This window comes from Anomaloglossus baeobatrachus, unplaced genomic scaffold (genome assembly GCF_048569485.1).
Source record: "Anomaloglossus baeobatrachus isolate aAnoBae1 unplaced genomic scaffold, aAnoBae1.hap1 Scaffold_448, whole genome shotgun sequence".
NCBI lineage: Eukaryota > Metazoa > Chordata > Amphibia > Anura > Aromobatidae > Anomaloglossus > Anomaloglossus baeobatrachus.
In genome coordinates this window covers 151,382-171,609 of record NW_027443817.1, presented here as the reverse complement: position 1 = coordinate 171,609, position 20,228 = coordinate 151,382, and the positions used below count along the sequence as shown (strand labels likewise).

Below are 20,228 nucleotides of genomic sequence, written 5' to 3'. Positions count from 1 at the left end.
GCAGAGCAAAAACAAGAAGAATGGTGCGTTTTGCAGCCGCCGCCCACTGCAATGAATCTGAATAACTCCTCCTTTAGGGCGCAAGCAACTCCCCTCCCCCTTGCAGTCTTTCCAATTCACGATACAAAAAGACGGACAGGACAGGTTGCCTGACTTTCCGTCACTGCCACCCTTTGCCATCCTTACCCGTAGAAAGCCCTTTCATCATCCCCAAACCCTAATCTTTTCCCTTTCCTTCCCAGCCCCCAAACCCTGCCCTCTGTACCTTTCTCACCACCCGCTTCCCTTCTCCTGTCATCCCCCTACCACCCGGGAAAAAAAGAGATTGCCCCCTCCTTCCACTAGCCCACCCTCCCACCCAAAGAACAACTTCTTCTGCGCAGCTTGTTTTCTAGGCAGCAGCGCTATTGTGATGTCATCGGGGGGCATTGTGACAAGCCGCCAGTGTTCCGTCTCTTCATGTTGTGCACAGTTCAAACGGAAAATACATCAACAGGCAGACTACAGAAAAGCTTACTATCAAAGGTTAGAGGGGGGCTTTCTCAGAGGGCTTTTTACAGTTTTTCTATTCCCAATTAGCCGTTTAAGTGTACTTATTGAAAGTAGTAATTCTTTCATAGGCCGCCCTTTCTTAGTATTTGACGTTCCTTATATTGCGGTATGAGGCTTCGCAGTAGGTTGCAAACATTCATCACCCATGACTGTCCCCAATTGAGCTCAGAAGCTCAATGTCTATCATGACCTCTCCTTTAGAATGTCCAAGAGCAAGCAAACTATTCCTCCAGGAGAGGGCGCCAACAGACTACTAAAGAGATCATCATTACTCAAAGAAAACCCCAAAAACCAATGCATGATAGGAATAAACAGGTAACTTTCTTTGGAGTGGAAGCGGAGAGATCGCACCAGATGCCAATTCTAGATCTTATCACACCTGTGGTCACTGCAGCAGCAGGTGAATCCACTTTGTCCAAAAGGGATCTATTCCATTCAATTGCAAATGATCTAGATAAGACAGAGAACTGCAGCACGGGGACATAGCCGAGTTGGTCAGGTTGAGTGGTGATGAGTTTGCTATTTGGATGAATAAAGAAAGTCAAAAGTGTGAAAGATAAAAAACAAAAGGAGGAAGTGTGAAAAGTGAATGGGCCAAATTGAGGTGCATATGAAGACGTATGCTTTCTTCCAATTCATTAAATCGGGCTAATATGAATCAGGTGAATTGAGTTCTGCTTTTGGAAACTGGGTTAAGAAGGGGTGCACCGTTCCTGGAGGTACTGCAATACCAGGTCAATGCGTGGAGTGGACAGAGCAAGCTCTTTTTCCATCTCCCTGTTCTAAAAATCCATTTAATATATGGTCCCCAGATAGGGGACGTATCAGATATTAAACTGATAAGAACAGATTTTTGATTTAATGAAGCTTTCCAAAGCACCACAAAAAATGCATGACCGAAGTCACACCAAAAACAGTGCAAAGGCTAGGATTCGTGTGGACCCCACCGTGAGGAGAGGGTCCCCAAAAATCAACCCCGTCCCTCCGAGCCAGAAGGCCACAGCAAGGGTCAGGGATCTTCGGTGCTCTCCCAAGCCGAAGCCTGGTTGAGCCTTGTCGTTGCTCCCAGCGTCCACCCAGGCATCTTACCCAAGTGGAGTAGAGAGCTACTAGTTGTTGGTTTCGCAGCCGAAACTGCCCGGACCGTCAACCGGTGTTGGTTTCTCAGCCCAAGGCTAACCGGACCTCCAACCGGGTGTTGGTTTCTCAGCCGAAGCTGACCCAGACCTCCAACCGGGTGTTGGTTTCTCAGCCGAAGCTGACCCAGACCTCCAACCGGGTGTTAGTTTCTCAGCCCAAAGCTGACCAGACCTCCGACCGGGATTATAAAAATTTCCCTTCCTAGCCAGAAGGCCGGGATAGGGTAATATGCTCAAAAAGTATGAAAAGGCAAGGTACGGTGTGCTACAGAGCCCAAGGCTTGCCGGGGTCCCAAGCCAGCAAGCTCAGACTCACTCCAGGGTCGTCAGTCCTGGGGCACGTTGTACCATAGCCCCCCACCCTTACTCAGTCTAATAGCCTCGATCCTGGTAGGGCCATGTTTTCCTCTAGATGAATATACTATCCACCCAGAGTACTAGCAAGCGCAACCTTCCAGTGTGCATTGTATCATTGTACTAAGGTGGCCTGGAGCTTAAACCACCTCTTCGAACAACACTACACTTGATCTTAGCCAAAAGGCCGAGAAGCGATAACCAGAATTGGTTTGGGCCTCGAGTGGCACCCTGGCCTATGCCGGACACATCTTAGGGAGAGAGAGCGAGAGGGAGACAAACCCACGCCTACACAAGACATTTTGTCACCCAAGCCAACCCTTGAAAAGGCTGCTTTGCAGAGCAAAAACAAGAAGAATGGTGCGTTTTGCAGCCGCCGCCCACTGCAATGAATCTGAATAACTCCTCCTTTAGGGCGCAAGCAACTCCCCTCCCCCTTGCAGTCTTTCCAATTCACGATACAAAAAGACGGACAGGACAGGTTGCCTGACTTTCCGTCACTGCCACCCTTTGCCATCCTTACCCGTAGAAAGCCCTTTCATCATCCCCAAACCCTAATCTTTTCCCTTTCCTTCCCAGCCCCCAAACCCTGCCCTCTGTACCTTTCTCACCACCCGCTTCCCTTCTCCTGTCATCCCCCTACCACCCGGGAAAAAAAGAGATTGCCCCCTCCTTCCACTAGCCCACCCTCCCACCCAAAGAACAACTTCTTCTGCGCAGCTTGTTTTCTAGGCAGCAGCGCTATTGTGATGTCATCGGGGGGCATTGTGACAAGCCGCCAGTGTTCCGTCTCTTCATGTTGTGCACAGTTCAAACGGAAAATACATCAACAGGCAGACTACAGAAAAGCTTACTATCAAAGGTTAGAGGGGGGCTTTCTCAGAGGGCTTTTTACAGTTTTTCTATTCCCAATTAGCCGTTTAAGTGTACTTATTGAAAGTAGTAATTCTTTCATAGGCCGCCCTTTCTTAGTATTTGACGTTCCTTATATTGCGGTATGAGGCTTCGCAGTAGGTTGCAAACATTCATCACCCATGACTGTCCCCAATTGAGCTCAGAAGCTCAATGTCTATCATGACCTCTCTTTTAGAATGTCCAAGAGCAAGCAAACTATTCCTCCAGGAGAGGGCGCCAACAGACTACTAAAGAGATCATCATTACTCAAAGAAAACCCCAAAAACCAATGCATGATAGGAATAAACAGGTAACTTTCTTTGGAGTGGAAGCGGAGAGATCGCACCAGATGCCAATTCTAGATCTTATCACACCTGTGGTCACTGCAGCAGCAGGTGAATCCACTTTGTCCAAAAGGGATCTATTCCATTCAATTGCAAATGATCTAGATAAGACAGAGAACTGCAGCACGGGGACATAGCCGAGTTGGTCAGGTTGAGTGGTGATGAGTTTGCTATTTGGATGAATAAAGAAAGTCAAAAGTGTGAAAGATAAAAAACAAAAGGAGGAAGTGTGAAAAGTGAATGGGCCAAATTGAGGTGCATATGAAGACGTATGCTTTCTTCCAATTCATTAAATCGGGCTAATATGAATCAGGTGAATTGAGTTCTGCTTTTGGAAACTGGGTTAAGAAGGGGTGCACCGTTCCTGGAGGTACTGCAATACCAGGTCAATGCGTGGAGTGGACAGAGCAAGCTCTTTTTCCATCTCCCTGTTCTAAAAATCCATTTAATATATGGTCCCCAGATAGGGGACGTATCAGATATTAAACTGATAAGAACAGATACTACACTTGATCTTAGCCAAAAGGCCGAGAAGCGATAACCAGAATTGGTTTGGGCCTCGAGTGGCACCCTGGCCTATGCCGGACACATCTTAGGGAGAGAGAGCGAGAGGGAGACAAACCCACGCCTACACAAGACATTTTGTCACCCAAGCCAACCCTTGAAAAGGCTGCTTTGCAGAGCAAAAACAAGAAGAATGGTGCGTTTTGCAGCCGCCGCCCACTGCAATGAATCTGAATAACTCCTCCTTTAGGGCGCAAGCAACTCCCCTCCCCCTTGCAGTCTTTCCAATTCACGATACAAAAAGACGGACAGGACAGGTTGCCTGACTTTCCGTCACTGCCACCCTTTGCCATCCTTACCCGTAGAAAGCCCTTTCATCATCCCCAAACCCTAATCTTTTCCCTTTCCTTCCCAGCCCCCAAACCCTGCCCTCTGTACCTTTCTCACCACCCGCTTCCCTTCTCCTGTCATCCCCCTACCACCCGGGAAAAAAAGAGATTGCCCCCTCCTTCCACTAGCCCACCCTCCCACCCAAAGAACAACTTCTTCTGCGCAGCTTGTTTTCTAGGCAGCAGCGCTATTGTGATGTCATCGGGGGGCATTGTGACAAGCCGCCAGTGTTCCGTCTCTTCATGTTGTGCACAGTTCAAACGGAAAATACATCAACAGGCAGACTACAGAAAAGCTTACTATCAAAGGTTAGAGGGGGGCTTTCTCAGAGGGCTTTTTACAGTTTTTCTATTCCCAATTAGCCGTTTAAGTGTACTTATTGAAAGTAGTAATTCTTTCATAGGCCGCCCTTTCTTAGTATTTGACGTTCCTTATATTGCGGTATGAGGCTTCGCAGTAGGTTGCAAACATTCATCACCCATGACTGTCCCCAATTGAGCTCAGAAGCTCAATGTCTATCATGACCTCTCTTTTAGAATGTCCAAGAGCAAGCAAACTATTCCTCCAGGAGAGGGCGCCAACAGACTACTAAAGAGATCATCATTACTCAAAGAAAACCCCAAAAACCAATGCATGATAGGAATAAACAGGTAACTTTCTTTGGAGTGGAAGCGGAGAGATCGCACCAGATGCCAATTCTAGATCTTATCACACCTGTGGTCACTGCAGCAGCAGGTGAATCCACTTTGTCCAAAAGGGATCTATTCCATTCAATTGCAAATGATCTAGATAAGACAGAGAACTGCAGCACGGGGACATAGCCGAGTTGGTCAGGTTGAGTGGTGATGAGTTTGCTATTTGGATGAATAAAGAAAGTCAAAAGTGTGAAAGATAAAAAACAAAAGGAGGAAGTGTGAAAAGTGAATGGGCCAAATTGAGGTGCATATGAAGACGTATGCTTTCTTCCAATTCATTAAATCGGGCTAATATGAATCAGGTGAATTGAGTTCTGCTTTTGGAAACTGGGTTAAGAAGGGGTGCACCGTTCCTGGAGGTACTGCAATACCAGGTCAATGCGTGGAGTGGACAGAGCAAGCTCTTTTTCCATCTCCCTGTTCTAAAAATCCATTTAATATATGGTCCCCAGATAGGGGACGTATCAGATATTAAACTGATAAGAACAGATTTTTGATTTAATGAAGCTTTCCAAAGCACCACAAAAAATGCATGACCGAAGTCACACCAAAAACAGTGCAAAGGCTAGGATTCGTGTGGACCCCACCGTGAGGAGAGGGTCCCCAAAAATCAACCCCGTCCCTCCGAGCCAGAAGGCCACAGCAAGGGTCAGGGATCTTCGGTGCTCTCCCAAGCCGAAGCCTGGTTGAGCCTTGTCGTTGCTCCCAGCGTCCACCCAGGCATCTTACCCAAGTGGAGTAGAGAGCTACTAGTTGTTGGTTTCGCAGCCGAAACTGCCCGGACCGTCAACCGGTGTTGGTTTCTCAGCCCAAGGCTAACCGGACCTCCAACCGGGTGTTGGTTTCTCAGCCCAAGGCTGACCGGACCTCCAACCGGGTGTTGGTTTCTCAGCCCAAGGCTAACCGGACCTCCAACCGGGTGTTGGTTTCTCAGCCAAAGCTGACCCGGACCTCCAACCGGGTGTTGGTTTCTCAGCCCAAAGCTGACCGGACCTCCGACCGGGATTATAAAAATTTCCCTTCTTAGCCAGAAGGCCGGGATAGGGCAATATGCTTGGAAAGTATGAATAGGCAAAGCGCGGCGTGCGACAGAGTCTGAGGCTTACCAGGGTCCCAACCTAGCAAGTTCAGACTCCCTCCAGGGTGTCCATTCCTGGGGCACATTGCACCATAACCCCCACACTTACTCAGTCTAATAGCCTCGATCCTGGTAGGGCCATGGTTTCCTCTAGATGGATATACTATCCTCCCAAAGTACTAACAAGCGCAACCTTCCAGTGTGCATTGCATCATTGTACTAAGGTGGCCGGAGCCTTAAACCACCTTTTCGAACGATACTACACTTGATCTTAGCCAAAAGGCCGAGAAGCGATAACCAGAATTGGTTTGGGCCTCGAGTGGCACCCTGGCCTATGCCGGACACATCTTAGGGAGAGAGAGCGAGAGGGAGACAAACCCACGCCTACACAAGACATTTTGTCACCCAAGCCAACCCTTGAAAAGGCTGCTTTGCAGAGCAAAAACAAGAAGAATGGTGCGTTTTGCAGCCGCCGCCCACTGCAATGAATCTGAATAACTCCTCCTTTAGGGCGCAAGCAACTCCCCTCCCCCTTGCAGTCTTTCCAATTCACGATACAAAAAGACGGACAGGACAGGTTGCCTGACTTTCCGTCACTGCCACTCTTTGCCATCCTTACCCGTAGAAAGCCCTTTCATCATCCCCAAACCCTAATCTTTTCCCTTTCCTTCCCAGCCCCCAAACCCTGCCCTCTGTACCTTTCTCACCACCCGCTTCCCTTCTCCTGTCATCCCCCTACCACCCGGGAAAAAAAGAGATTGCCCCCTCCTTCCACTAGCCCACCCTCCCACCCAAAGAACAACTTCTTCTGCGCAGCTTGTTTTCTAGGCAGCAGCGCTATTGTGATGTCATCGGGGGGCATTGTGACAAGCCGCCAGTGTTCCGTCTCTTCATGTTGTGCACAGTTCAAACGGAAAATACATCAACAGGCAGACTACAGAAAAGCTTACTATCAAAGGTTAGAGGGGGGCTTTCTCAGAGGGCTTTTTACAGTTTTTCTATTCCCAATTAGCCGTTTAAGTGTACTTATTGAAAGTAGTAATTCTTTCATAGGCCGCCCTTTCTTAGTATTTGACGTTCCTTATATTGCGGTATGAGGCTTCGCAGTAGGTTGCAAACATTCATCACCCATGACTGTCCCCAATTGAGCTCAGAAGCTCAATGTCTATCATGACCTCTCTTTTAGAATGTCCAAGAGCAAGCAAACTATTCCTCCAGGAGAGGGCGCCAACAGACTACTAAAGAGATCATCATTACTCAAAGAAAACCCCAAAAACCAATGCATGATAGGAATAAACAGGTAACTTTCTTTGGAGTGGAAGCGGAGAGATCGCACCAGATGCCAATTCTAGATCTTATCACACCTGTGGTCACTGCAGCAGCAGGTGAATCCACTTTGTCCAAAAGGGATCTATTCCATTCAATTGCAAATGATCTAGATAAGACAGAGAACTGCAGCACGGGGACATAGCCGAGTTGGTCAGGTTGAGTGGTGATGAGTTTGCTATTTGGATGAATAAAGAAAGTCAAAAGTGTGAAAGATAAAAAACAAAAGGAGGAAGTGTGAAAAGTGAATGGGCCAAATTGAGGTGCATATGAAGACGTATGCTTTCTTCCAATTCATTAAATCGGGCTAATATGAATCAGGTGAATTGAGTTCTGCTTTTGGAAACTGGGTTAAGAAGGGGTGCACCGTTCCTGGAGGTACTGCAATACCAGGTCAATGCGTGGAGTGGACAGAGCAAGCTCTTTTTCCATCTCCCTGTTCTAAAAATCCATTTAATATATGGTCCCCAGATAGGGGACGTATCAGATATTAAACTGATAAGAACAGATTTTTGATTTAATGAAGCTTTCCAAAGCACCACAAAAAATGCATGACCGAAGTCACACCAAAAACAGTGCAAAGGCTAGGATTCGTGTGGACCCCACCGTGAGGAGAGGGTCCCCAAAAATCAACCCCGTCCCTCCGAGCCAGAAGGCCACAGCAAGGGTCAGGGATCTTCGGTGCTCTCCCAAGCCGAAGCCTGGTTGAGCCTTGTCGTTGCTCCCAGCGTCCACCCAGGCATCTTACCCAAGTGGAGTAGAGAGCTACTAGTTGTTGGTTTCGCAGCCGAAACTGCCCGGACCGTCAACCGGTGTTGGTTTCTCAGCCCAAGGCTAACCGGACCTCCAACCGGGTGTTGGTTTCTCAGCCGAAGCTGACCCAGACCTCCAACCGGGTGTTGGTTTCTCAGCCGAAGCTGACCCAGACCTCCAACCGGGTGTTAGTTTCTCAGCCCAAAGCTGACCAGACCTCCGACCGGGATTATAAAAATTTCCCTTCCTAGCCAGAAGGCCGGGATAGGGTAATATGCTCAAAAAGTATGAAAAGGCAAGGTACGGTGTGCTACAGAGCCCAAGGCTTGCCGGGGTCCCAAGCCAGCAAGCTCAGACTCACTCCAGGGTCGTCAGTCCTGGGGCACGTTGTACCATAGCCCCCCACCCTTACTCAGTCTAATAGCCTCGATCCTGGTAGGGCCATGTTTTCCTCTAGATGAATATACTATCCACCCAGAGTACTAGCAAGCGCAACCTTCCAGTGTGCATTGTATCATTGTACTAAGGTGGCCTGGAGCTTAAACCACCTCTTCGAACAACACTACACTTGATCTTAGCCAAAAGGCCGAGAAGCGATAACCAGAATTGGTTTGGGCCTCGAGTGGCACCCTGGCCTATGCCGGACACATCTTAGGGAGAGAGAGCGAGAGGGAGACAAACCCACGCCTACACAAGACATTTTGTCACCCAAGCCAACCCTTGAAAAGGCTGCTTTGCAGAGCAAAAACAAGAAGAATGGTGCGTTTTGCAGCCGCCGCCCACTGCAATGAATCTGAATAACTCCTCCTTTAGGGCGCAAGCAACTCCCCTCCCCCTTGCAGTCTTTCCAATTCACGATACAAAAAGACGGACAGGACAGGTTGCCTGACTTTCCGTCACTGCCACCCTTTGCCATCCTTACCCGTAGAAAGCCCTTTCATCATCCCCAAACCCTAATCTTTTCCCTTTCCTTCCCAGCCCCCAAACCCTGCCCTCTGTACCTTTCTCACCACCCGCTTCCCTTCTCCTGTCATCCCCCTACCACCCGGGAAAAAAAGAGATTGCCCCCTCCTTCCACTAGCCCACCCTCCCACCCAAAGAACAACTTCTTCTGCGCAGCTTGTTTTCTAGGCAGCAGCGCTATTGTGATGTCATCGGGGGGCATTGTGACAAGCCGCCAGTGTTCCGTCTCTTCATGTTGTGCACAGTTCAAACGGAAAATACATCAACAGGCAGACTACAGAAAAGCTTACTATCAAAGGTTAGAGGGGGGCTTTCTCAGAGGGCTTTTTACAGTTTTTCTATTCCCAATTAGCCGTTTAAGTGTACTTATTGAAAGTAGTAATTCTTTCATAGGCCGCCCTTTCTTAGTATTTGACGTTCCTTATATTGCGGTATGAGGCTTCGCAGTAGGTTGCAAACATTCATCACCCATGACTGTCCCCAATTGAGCTCAGAAGCTCAATGTCTATCATGACCTCTCTTTTAGAATGTCCAAGAGCAAGCAAACTATTCCTCCAGGAGAGGGCGCCAACAGACTACTAAAGAGATCATCATTACTCAAAGAAAACCCCAAAAACCAATGCATGATAGGAATAAACAGGTAACTTTCTTTGGAGTGGAAGCGGAGAGATCGCACCAGATGCCAATTCTAGATCTTATCACACCTGTGGTCACTGCAGCAGCAGGTGAATCCACTTTGTCCAAAAGGGATCTATTCCATTCAATTGCAAATGATCTAGATAAGACAGAGAACTGCAGCACGGGGACATAGCCGAGTTGGTCAGGTTGAGTGGTGATGAGTTTGCTATTTGGATGAATAAAGAAAGTCAAAAGTGTGAAAGATAAAAAACAAAAGGAGGAAGTGTGAAAAGTGAATGGGCCAAATTGAGGTGCATATGAAGACGTATGCTTTCTTCCAATTCATTAAATCGGGCTAATATGAATCAGGTGAATTGAGTTCTGCTTTTGGAAACTGGGTTAAGAAGGGGTGCACCGTTCCTGGAGGTACTGCAATACCAGGTCAATGCGTGGAGTGGACAGAGCAAGCTCTTTTTCCATCTCCCTGTTCTAAAAATCCATTTAATATATGGTCCCCAGATAGGGGACGTATCAGATATTAAACTGATAAGAACAGATACTACACTTGATCTTAGCCAAAAGGCCGAGAAGCGATAACCAGAATTGGTTTGGGCCTCGAGTGGCACCCTGGCCTATGCCGGACACATCTTAGGGAGAGAGAGCGAGAGGGAGACAAACCCACGCCTACACAAGACATTTTGTCACCCAAGCCAACCCTTGAAAAGGCTGCTTTGCAGAGCAAAAACAAGAAGAATGGTGCGTTTTGCAGCCGCCGCCCACTGCAATGAATCTGAATAACTCCTCCTTTAGGGCGCAAGCAACTCCCCTCCCCCTTGCAGTCTTTCCAATTCACGATACAAAAAGACGGACAGGACAGGTTGCCTGACTTTCCGTCACTGCCACCCTTTGCCATCCTTACCCGTAGAAAGCCCTTTCATCATCCCCAAACCCTAATCTTTTCCCTTTCCTTCCCAGCCCCCAAACCCTGCCCTCTGTACCTTTCTCACCACCCGCTTCCCTTCTCCTGTCATCCCCCTACCACCCGGGAAAAAAAGAGATTGCCCCCTCCTTCCACTAGCCCACCCTCCCACCCAAAGAACAACTTCTTCTGCGCAGCTTGTTTTCTAGGCAGCAGCGCTATTGTGATGTCATCGGGGGGCATTGTGACAAGCCGCCAGTGTTCCGTCTCTTCATGTTGTGCACAGTTCAAACGGAAAATACATCAACAGGCAGACTACAGAAAAGCTTACTATCAAAGGTTAGAGGGGGGCTTTCTCAGAGGGCTTTTTACAGTTTTTCTATTCCCAATTAGCCGTTTAAGTGTACTTATTGAAAGTAGTAATTCTTTCATAGGCCGCCCTTTCTTAGTATTTGACGTTCCTTATATTGCGGTATGAGGCTTCGCAGTAGGTTGCAAACATTCATCACCCATGACTGTCCCCAATTGAGCTCAGAAGCTCAATGTCTATCATGACCTCTCTTTTAGAATGTCCAAGAGCAAGCAAACTATTCCTCCAGGAGAGGGCGCCAACAGACTACTAAAGAGATCATCATTACTCAAAGAAAACCCCAAAAACCAATGCATGATAGGAATAAACAGGTAACTTTCTTTGGAGTGGAAGCGGAGAGATCGCACCAGATGCCAATTCTAGATCTTATCACACCTGTGGTCACTGCAGCAGCAGGTGAATCCACTTTGTCCAAAAGGGATCTATTCCATTCAATTGCAAATGATCTAGATAAGACAGAGAACTGCAGCACGGGGACATAGCCGAGTTGGTCAGGTTGAGTGGTGATGAGTTTGCTATTTGGATGAATAAAGAAAGTCAAAAGTGTGAAAGATAAAAAACAAAAGGAGGAAGTGTGAAAAGTGAATGGGCCAAATTGAGGTGCATATGAAGACGTATGCTTTCTTCCAATTCATTAAATCGGGCTAATATGAATCAGGTGAATTGAGTTCTGCTTTTGGAAACTGGGTTAAGAAGGGGTGCACCGTTCCTGGAGGTACTGCAATACCAGGTCAATGCGTGGAGTGGACAGAGCAAGCTCTTTTTCCATCTCCCTGTTCTAAAAATCCATTTAATATATGGTCCCCAGATAGGGGACGTATCAGATATTAAACTGATAAGAACAGATTTTTGATTTAATGAAGCTTTCCAAAGCACCACAAAAAATGCATGACCGAAGTCACACCAAAAACAGTGCAAAGGCTAGGATTCGTGTGGACCCCACCGTGAGGAGAGGGTCCCCAAAAATCAACCCCGTCCCTCCGAGCCAGAAGGCCACAGCAAGGGTCAGGGATCTTCGGTGCTCTCCCAAGCCGAAGCCTGGTTGAGCCTTGTCGTTGCTCCCAGCGTCCACCCAGGCATCTTACCCAAGTGGAGTAGAGAGCTACTAGTTGTTGGTTTCGCAGCCGAAACTGCCCGGACCGTCAACCGGTGTTGGTTTCTCAGCCCAAGGCTAACCGGACCTCCAACCGGGTGTTGGTTTCTCAGCCGAAGCTGACCCAGACCTCCAACCGGGTGTTGGTTTCTCAGCCGAAGCTAACCCAGACCTCCAACCGGGTGTTAGTTTCTCAGCCCAAAGCTGACCAGACCTCCGACCGGGATTATAAAAATTTCCCTTCCTAGCCAGAAGGCCGGGATAGGGTAATATGCTCAAAAAGTATGAAAAGGCAAGGTACGGTGTGCTACAGAGCCCAAGGCTTGCCGGGGTCCCAAGCCAGCAAGCTCAGACTCACTCCAGGGTCGTCAGTCCTGGGGCACGTTGTACCATAGCCCCCCACCCTTACTCAGTCTAATAGCCTCGATCCTGGTAGGGCCATGTTTTCCTCTAGATGAATATACTATCCACCCAGAGTACTAGCAAGCGCAACCTTCCAGTGTGCATTGTATCATTGTACTAAGGTGGCCTGGAGCTTAAACCACCTCTTCGAACAACACTACACTTGATCTTAGCCAAAAGGCCGAGAAGCGATAACCAGAATTGGTTTGGGCCTCGAGTGGCACCCTGGCCTATGCCGGACACATCTTAGGGAGAGAGAGCGAGAGGGAGACAAACCCACGCCTACACAAGACATTTTGTCACCCAAGCCAACCCTTGAAAAGGCTGCTTTGCAGAGCAAAAACAAGAAGAATGGTGCGTTTTGCAGCCGCCGCCCACTGCAATGAATCTGAATAACTCCTCCTTTAGGGCGCAAGCAACTCCCCTCCCCCTTGCAGTCTTTCCAATTCACGATACAAAAAGACGGACAGGACAGGTTGCCTGACTTTCCGTCACTGCCACCCTTTGCCATCCTTACCCGTAGAAAGCCCTTTCATCATCCCCAAACCCTAATCTTTTCCCTTTCCTTCCCAGCCCCCAAACCCTGCCCTCTGTACCTTTCTCACCACCCGCTTCCCTTCTCCTGTCATCCCCCTACCACCCGGGAAAAAAAGAGATTGCCCCCTCCTTCCACTAGCCCACCCTCCCACCCAAAGAACAACTTCTTCTGCGCAGCTTGTTTTCTAGGCAGCAGCGCTATTGTGATGTCATCGGGGGGCATTGTGACAAGCCGCCAGTGTTCCGTCTCTTCATGTTGTGCACAGTTCAAACGGAAAATACATCAACAGGCAGACTACAGAAAAGCTTACTATCAAAGGTTAGAGGGGGGCTTTCTCAGAGGGCTTTTTACAGTTTTTCTATTCCCAATTAGCCGTTTAAGTGTACTTATTGAAAGTAGTAATTCTTTCATAGGCCGCCCTTTCTTAGTATTTGACGTTCCTTATATTGCGGTATGAGGCTTCGCAGTAGGTTGCAAACATTCATCACCCATGACTGTCCCCAATTGAGCTCAGAAGCTCAATGTCTATCATGACCTCTCTTTTAGAATGTCCAAGAGCAAGCAAACTATTCCTCCAGGAGAGGGCGCCAACAGACTACTAAAGAGATCATCATTACTCAAAGAAAACCCCAAAAACCAATGCATGATAGGAATAAACAGGTAACTTTCTTTGGAGTGGAAGCGGAGAGATCGCACCAGATGCCAATTCTAGATCTTATCACACCTGTGGTCACTGCAGCAGCAGGTGAATCCACTTTGTCCAAAAGGGATCTATTCCATTCAATTGCAAATGATCTAGATAAGACAGAGAACTGCAGCACGGGGACATAGCCGAGTTGGTCAGGTTGAGTGGTGATGAGTTTGCTATTTGGATGAATAAAGAAAGTCAAAAGTGTGAAAGATAAAAAACAAAAGGAGGAAGTGTGAAAAGTGAATGGGCCAAATTGAGGTGCATATGAAGACGTATGCTTTCTTCCAATTCATTAAATCGGGCTAATATGAACCAGGTGAATTGAGTTCTGCTTTTGGAAACTGGGTTAAGAAGGGGTGCACCGTTCCTGGAGGTACTGCAATACCAGGTCAATGCGTGGAGTGGACAGAGCAAGCTCTTTTTCCATCTCCCTGTTCTAAAAATCCATTTAATATATGGTCCCCAGATAGGGGACGTATCAGATATTAAACTGATAAGAACAGATACTACACTTGATCTTAGCCAAAAGGCCGAGAAGCGATAACCAGAATTGGTTTGGGCCTCGAGTGGCACCCTGGCCTATGCCGGACACATCTTAGGGAGAGAGAGCGAGAGGGAGACAAACCCACGCCTACACAAGACATTTTGTCACCCAAGCCAACCCTTGAAAAGGCTGCTTTGCAGAGCAAAAACAAGAATGGTGCGTTTTGCAGCCGCCGCCCACTGCAATGAATCTGAATAACTCCTCCTTTAGGGCGCAAGCAACTCCCCTCCCCCTTGCAGTCTTTCCAATTCACGATACAAAAAGACGGACAGGACAGGTTGCCTGACTTTCCGTCACTGCCACCCTTTGCCATCCTTACCCGTAGAAAGCCCTTTCATCATCCCCAAACCCTAATCTTTTCCCTTTCCTTCCCAGCCCCCAAACCCTGCCCTCTGTACCTTTCTCACCACCCGCTTCCCTTCTCCTGTCATCCCCCTACCACCCGGGAAAAAAAGAGATTGCCCCCTCCTTCCACTAGCCCACCCTCCCACCCAAAGAACAACTTCTTCTGCGCAGCTTGTTTTCTAGGCAGCAGCGCTATTGTGATGTCATCGGGGGGCATTGTGACAAGCCGCCAGTGTTCCGTCTCTTCATGTTGTGCACAGTTCAAACGGAAAATACATCAACAGGCAGACTACAGAAAAGCTTACTATCAAAGGTTAGAGGGGGGCTTTCTCAGAGGGCTTTTTACAGTTTTTCTATTCCCAATTAGCCGTTTAAGTGTACTTATTGAAAGTAGTAATTCTTTCATAGGCCGCCCTTTCTTAGTATTTGACGTTCCTTATATTGCGGTATGAGGCTTCGCAGTAGGTTGCAAACATTCATCACCCATGACTGTCCCCAATTGAGCTCAGAAGCTCAATGTCTATCATGACCTCTCTTTTAGAATGTCCAAGAGCAAGCAAACTATTCCTCCAGGAGAGGGCGCCAACAGACTACTAAAGAGATCATCATTACTCAAAGAAAACCCCAAAAACCAATGCATGATAGGAATAAACAGGTAACTTTCTTTGGAGTGGAAGCGGAGAGATCGCACCAGATGCCAATTCTAGATCTTATCACACCTGTGGTCACTGCAGCAGCAGGTGAATCCACTTTGTCCAAAAGGGATCTATTCCATTCAATTGCAAATGATCTAGATAAGACAGAGAACTGCAGCACGGGGACATAGCCGAGTTGGTCAGGTTGAGTGGTGATGAGTTTGCTATTTGGATGAATAAAGAAAGTCAAAAGTGTGAAAGATAAAAAACAAAAGGAGGAAGTGTGAAAAGTGAATGGGCCAAATTGAGGTGCATATGAAGACGTATGCTTTCTTCCAATTCATTAAATCGGGCTAATATGAATCAGGTGAATTGAGTTCTGCTTTTGGAAACTGGGTTAAGAAGGGGTGCACCGTTCCTGGAGGTACTGCAATACCAGGTCAATGCGTGGAGTGGACAGAGCAAGCTCTTTTTCCATCTCCCTGTTCTAAAAATCCATTTAATATATGGTCCCCAGATAGGGGACGTATCAGATATTAAACTGATAAGAACAGATTTTTGATTTAATGAAGCTTTCCAAAGCACCACAAAAAATGCATGACCGAAGTCACACCAAAAACAGTGCAAAGGCTAGGATTCGTGTGGACCCCACCGTGAGGAGAGGGTCCCCAAAAATCAACCCCGTCCCTCCGAGCCAGAAGGCCACAGCAAGGGTCAGGGATCTTCGGTGCTCTCCCAAGCCGAAGCCTGGTTGAGCCTTGTCGTTGCTCCCAGCGTCCACCCAGGCATCTTACCCAAGTGGAGTAGAGAGCTACTAGTTGTTGGTTTCGCAGCCGAAACTGCCCGGACCGTCAACCGGTGTTGGTTTCTCAGCCCAAGGCTAACCGGACCTCCAACCGGGTGTTGGTTTCTCAGCCGAAGCTGACCCAGACCTCCAACCGGGTGTTGGTTTCTCAGCCGAAGCTGACCCAGACCTCCAACCGGGTGTTAGTTTCTCAGCCCAAAGCTGACCAGACCTCCGACCGGGATTATAAAAATTTCCCTTCCTAGCCAGAAGGCCGGGATAGGGTAATATGCTCAAAAAGTATGAAAAGGCAAGGTACGGTGTGCTACAGAGCCCAAGGCTTGCCGGGGTCCCAAGCCAGCAAGCTCAGACTCACTCCAGGGTCGTCAGTCCTGGGGCACGTTGTACCATAGCCCCCCACCCTTACTCAGTCTAATAGCCTCGATCCTGGTAGGGCCATGTTTTCCTCTAGATGAATATACTATCCACCCAGAGTACTAGCAAGCGCAACCTTCCAGTGTGCATTGTATCATTGTACTAAGGTGGCCTGGAGCTTAAACCACCTCTTCGAACAACACTACACTTGATCTTAGCCAAAAGGCCGAGAAGCGATAACCAGAATTGGTTTGGGCCTCGAGTGGCACCCTGGCCTATGCCGGACACATCTTAGGGAGAGAGAGCGAGAGGGAGACAAACCCACGCCTACACAAGACATTTTGTCACCCAAGCCAACCCTTGAAAAGGCTGCTTTGCAGAGCAAAAACAAGAAGAATGGTGCGTTTTGCAGCCGCCGCCCACTGCAATGAATCTGAATAACTCCTCCTTTAGGGCGCAAGCAACTCCCCTCCCCCTTGCAGTCTTTCCAATTCACGATACAAAAAGACGGACAGGACAGGTTGCCTGACTTTCCGTCACTGCCACCCTTTGCCATCCTTACCCGTAGAAAGCCCTTTCATCATCCCCAAACCCTAATCTTTTCCCTTTCCTTCCCAGCCCCCAAACCCTGCCCTCTGTACCTTTCTCACCACCCGCTTCCCTTCTCCTGTCATCCCCCTACCACCCGGGAAAAAAAGAGATTGCCCCCTCCTTCCACTAGCCCACCCTCCCACCCAAAGAACAACTTCTTCTGCGCAGCTTGTTTTCTAGGCAGCAGCGCTATTGTGATGTCATCGGGGGGCATTGTGACAAGCCGCCAGTGTTCCGTCTCTTCATGTTGTGCACAGTTCAAACGGAAAATACATCAACAGGCAGACTACAGAAAAGCTTACTATCAAAGGTTAGAGGGGGGCTTTCTCAGAGGGCTTTTTACAGTTTTTCTATTCCCAATTAGCCGTTTAAGTGTACTTATTGAAAGTAGTAATTCTTTCATAGGCCGCCCTTTCTTAGTATTTGACGTTCCTTATATTGCGGTATGAGGCTTCGCAGTAGGTTGCAAACATTCATCACCCATGACTGTCCCCAATTGAGCTCAGAAGCTCAATGTCTATCATGACCTCTCTTTTAGAATGTCCAAGAGCAAGCAAACTATTCCTCCAGGAGAGGGCGCCAACAGACTACTAAAGAGATCATCATTACTCAAAGAAAACCCCAAAAACCAATGCATGATAGGAATAAACAGGTAACTTTCTTTGGAGTGGAAGCGGAGAGATCGCACCAGATGCCAATTCTAGATCTTATCACACCTGTGGTCACTGCAGCAGCAGGTGAATCCACTTTGTCCAAAAGGGATCTATTCCATTCAATTGCAAATGATCTAGATAAGACAGAGAACTGCAGCACGGGGACATAGCCGAGTTGGTCAGGTTGAGTGGTGATGAGTTTGCTATTTGGATGAATAAAGAAAGTCAAAAGTGTGAAAGATAAAAAACAAAAGGAGGAAGTGTGAAAAGTGAATGGGCCAAATTGAGGTGCATATGAAGACGTATGCTTTCTTCCAATTCATTAAATCGGGCTAATATGAATCAGGTGAATTGAGTTCTGCTTTTGGAAACTGGGTTAAGAAGGGGTGCACCGTTCCTGGAGGTACTGCAATACCAGGTCAATGCGTGGAGTGGACAGAGCAAGCTCTTTTTCCATCTCCCTGTTCTAAAAATCCATTTAATATATGGTCCCCAGATAGGGGACGTATCAGATATTAAACTGATAAGAACAGATACTACACTTGATCTTAGCCAAAAGGCCGAGAAGCGATAACCAGAATTGGTTTGGGCCTCGAGTGGCACCCTGGCCTATGCCGGACACATCTTAGGGAGAGAGAGCGAGAGGGAGACAAACCCACGCCTACACAAGACATTTTGTCACCCAAGCCAACCCTTGAAAAGGCTGCTTTGCAGAGCAAAAACAAGAAGAATGGTGCGTTTTGCAGCCGCCGCCCACTGCAATGAATCTGAATAACTCCTCCTTTAGGGCGCAAGCAACTCCCCTCCCCCTTGCAGTCTTTCCAATTCACGATACAAAAAGACGGACAGGACAGGTTGCCTGACTTTCCGTCACTGCCACCCTTTGCCATCCTTACCCGTAGAAAGCCCTTTCATCATCCCCAAACCCTAATCTTTTCCCTTTCCTTCCCAGCCCCCAAACCCTGCCCTCTGTACCTTTCTCACCACCCGCTTCCCTTCTCCTGTCATCCCCCTACCACCCGGGAAAAAAAGAGATTGCCCCCTCCTTCCACTAGCCCACCCTCCCACCCAAAGAACAACTTCTTCTGCGCAGCTTGTTTTCTAGGCAGCAGCGCTATTGTGATGTCATCGGGGGGCATTGTGACAAGCCGCCAGTGTTCCGTCTCTTCATGTTGTGCACAGTTCAAACGGAAAATACATCAACAGGCAGACTACAGAAAAGCTTACTATCAAAGGTTAGAGGGGGGCTTTCTCAGAGGGCTTTTTACAGTTTTTCTATTCCCAATTAGCCGTTTAAGTGTACTTATTGAAAGTAGTAATTCTTTCATAGGCCGCCCTTTCTTAGTATTTGACGTTCCTTATATTGCGGTATGAGGCTTCGCAGTAGGTTGCAAACATTCATCACCCATGACTGTCCCCAATTGAGCTCAGAAGCTCAATGTCTATCATGACCTCTCTTTTAGAATGTCCAAGAGCAAGCAAACTATTCCTCCAGGAGAGGGCGCCAACAGACTACTAAAGAGATCATCATTACTCAAAGAAAACCCCAAAAACCAATGCATGATAGGAATAAACAGGTAACTTTCTTTGGAGTGGAAGCGGAGAGATCGCACCAGATGCCAATTCTAGATCTTATCACACCTGTGGTCACTGCAGCAGCAGGTGAATCCACTTTGTCCAAAAGGGATCTATTCCATTCAATTGCAAATGATCTAGATAAGACAGAGAACTGCAGCACGGGGACATAGCCGAGTTGGTCAGGTTGAGTGGTGATGAGTTTGCTATTTGGATGAATAAAGAAAGTCAAAAGTGTGAAAGATAAAAAACAAAAGGAGGAAGTGTGAAAAGTGAATGGGCCAAATTGAGGTGCATATGAAGACGTATGCTTTCTTCCAATTCATTAAATCGGGCTAATATGAATCAGGTGAATTGAGTTCTGCTTTTGGAAACTGGGTTAAGAAGGGGTGCACCGTTCCTGGAGGTACTGCAATACCAGGTCAATGCGTGGAGTGGACAGAGCAAGCTCTTTTTCCATCTCCCTGTTCTAAAAATCCATTTAATATATGGTCCCCAGATAGGGGACGTATCAGATATTAAACTGATAAGAACAGATACTACACTTGATCTTAGCCAAAAGGCCGAGAAGCGATAACCAGAATTGGTTTGGGCCTCGAGTGGCACCCTGGCCTATGCCGGACACATCTTAGGGAGAGAGAGCGAGAGGGAGACAAACCCACGCCTACACAAGACATTTTGTCACCCAAGCCAACCCTTGAAAAGGCTGCTTTGCAGAGCAAAAACAAGAAGAATGGTGCGTTTTGCAGCCGCCGCCCACTGCAATGAATCTGAATAACTCCTCCTTTAGGGCGCAAGCAACTCCCCTCCCCCTTGCAGTCTTTCCAATTCACGATACAAAAAGACGGACAGGACAGGTTGCCTGACTTTCCGTCACTGCCACCCTTTGCCATCCTTACCCGTAGAAAGCCCTTTCATCATCCCCAAACCCTAATCTTTTCCCTTTCCTTCCCAGCCCCCAAACCCTGCCCTCTGTACCTTTCTCACCACCCGCTTCCCTTCTCCTGTCATCCCCCTACCACCCGGGAAAAAAAGAGATTGCCCCCTCCTTCCACTAGCCCACCCTCCCACCCAAAGAACAACTTCTTCTGCGCAGCTTGTTT

General features: G+C 47.9%; 10 non-coding genes and 1 pseudogene across 10 annotated transcripts; all 11 read right to left on the bottom strand.

Moving 5' to 3' along the window:
- Positions 1-1,249: 1,249 nt before the first annotated feature.
- Positions 1,250-1,442, bottom strand: LOC142280100 (U2 spliceosomal RNA). Its single transcript, XR_012742462.1, has one exon. It is a non-coding gene; the product is annotated as a U2 spliceosomal RNA (small nuclear RNA).
- Positions 1,443-3,631: 2,189 nt separating this feature from the next.
- LOC142280051 (U2 spliceosomal RNA) lies at positions 3,632-3,822 on the bottom strand. Its single transcript, XR_012742419.1, has one exon. It is a non-coding gene; the product is annotated as a U2 spliceosomal RNA (small nuclear RNA).
- Positions 3,823-5,209: 1,387 nt separating this feature from the next.
- On the bottom strand, positions 5,210-5,402 carry LOC142280099 (U2 spliceosomal RNA). Its single transcript, XR_012742461.1, has one exon. It is a non-coding gene; the product is annotated as a U2 spliceosomal RNA (small nuclear RNA).
- Positions 5,403-6,103: 701 nt separating this feature from the next.
- LOC142280139 (U2 spliceosomal RNA) lies at positions 6,104-6,245 on the bottom strand (annotated as a pseudogene).
- A 1,387-nt stretch (positions 6,246-7,632) lies between these two features.
- On the bottom strand, positions 7,633-7,825 carry LOC142280098 (U2 spliceosomal RNA). Its single transcript, XR_012742460.1, has one exon. It is a non-coding gene; the product is annotated as a U2 spliceosomal RNA (small nuclear RNA).
- Positions 7,826-10,014: 2,189 nt separating this feature from the next.
- Positions 10,015-10,205, bottom strand: LOC142280050 (U2 spliceosomal RNA). Its single transcript, XR_012742418.1, has one exon. It is a non-coding gene; the product is annotated as a U2 spliceosomal RNA (small nuclear RNA).
- Positions 10,206-11,592: 1,387 nt separating this feature from the next.
- On the bottom strand, positions 11,593-11,785 carry LOC142280097 (U2 spliceosomal RNA). Its single transcript, XR_012742459.1, has one exon. It is a non-coding gene; the product is annotated as a U2 spliceosomal RNA (small nuclear RNA).
- A 2,189-nt stretch (positions 11,786-13,974) lies between these two features.
- Positions 13,975-14,165, bottom strand: LOC142280049 (U2 spliceosomal RNA). Its single transcript, XR_012742417.1, has one exon. It is a non-coding gene; the product is annotated as a U2 spliceosomal RNA (small nuclear RNA).
- Positions 14,166-15,549: 1,384 nt separating this feature from the next.
- Positions 15,550-15,742, bottom strand: LOC142280095 (U2 spliceosomal RNA). Its single transcript, XR_012742458.1, has one exon. It is a non-coding gene; the product is annotated as a U2 spliceosomal RNA (small nuclear RNA).
- A 2,189-nt stretch (positions 15,743-17,931) lies between these two features.
- On the bottom strand, positions 17,932-18,122 carry LOC142280048 (U2 spliceosomal RNA). The gene has a single exon (XR_012742416.1). It is a non-coding gene; the product is annotated as a U2 spliceosomal RNA (small nuclear RNA).
- A 1,387-nt stretch (positions 18,123-19,509) lies between these two features.
- Positions 19,510-19,700, bottom strand: LOC142280047 (U2 spliceosomal RNA). Its single transcript, XR_012742415.1, has one exon. It is a non-coding gene; the product is annotated as a U2 spliceosomal RNA (small nuclear RNA).
- Positions 19,701-20,228: the final 528 nt, after the last annotated feature.